At 35.4% G+C, this 822-nt stretch overlaps 1 pseudogene; it reads left to right on the top strand.

Annotated features, from left to right (window-relative positions):
- The first annotated feature begins 350 nt into the window (after positions 1-350).
- LOC126766316 (small nucleolar RNA U3) lies at positions 351-553 on the top strand (annotated as a pseudogene).
- The last annotated feature ends 269 nt before the right edge of the window (positions 554-822 follow it).

The following is an 822-nucleotide window of genomic DNA, read 5'->3' as shown; positions in this document are numbered from 1 at the left end:
TGTAGAACAATGTTTCAATTTTTGGTTGGTGACATATTCAATTAAAAATAAATTCTGTTGGGATTCGAACATACGTGCTCGTCGTAACTTTTCAAGCGCTTACACCAATACCACTTGGCACTTGTATTGCGTTGTCCTAATTATGGTTTGGTTATGCATGAAAGAAATATACAATAGATCGCCGATTGTTACCCCTTTCCTTGCTGCTGCTGCGCATATGTATGTTTTTTATGCTTGTGCATTATTGAAGTTATGCTTCTTTTTCTTTCGTTTGTCTTTCATTTCTGCGAATTCTCAACTATTTTGCGTATATTTTGGTTGAAATACTCTGCGTTGGCCGTTGAAAAATTAAGGCTATACTTTACAGGATCATTTCTGTAGTTAGTCTTCATTTACATTTTTTGGAAATCGACCCGCAATGACGAAGTATATCGTTTTATCTGACAGCGTGAGGTTCAAGAAGTTCATTTCTAATTTTGTCTTGTGGCATATTAGAAATGATGTTTCTTCGAAAATCGTTCGCTTACAACGGATAAAACGACTTCTGAGTGGTGATTTTAATGAATAAATTCCTTTTGGTTGAAATGCTCTGCGTTGGCCGTTAAAAGACTATACATCTCAGGATCATTCATTCCTTTCATTTCTTTAAAGAAATTAATGACATTTAGAAATTTGCATATTTGCATTATTCGTTGTCATTTCCATATTCGTAGCAATAGAATTTCTATGGCATAAGTAAAGTACTGGCCGCCAATTGTCACCCCTTGCCGCTGTAGCAGCTTCGCCTACAAACATGCGTAAATATGTATGTATGTATATGTA

Source organism: Bactrocera neohumeralis, unplaced genomic scaffold (genome assembly GCF_024586455.1).
Source record: "Bactrocera neohumeralis isolate Rockhampton unplaced genomic scaffold, APGP_CSIRO_Bneo_wtdbg2-racon-allhic-juicebox.fasta_v2 cluster11, whole genome shotgun sequence".
Classification (NCBI taxonomy): domain Eukaryota; kingdom Metazoa; phylum Arthropoda; class Insecta; order Diptera; family Tephritidae; genus Bactrocera; species Bactrocera neohumeralis.
This window is presented reverse-complemented; position numbering and strand designations above follow the sequence as displayed.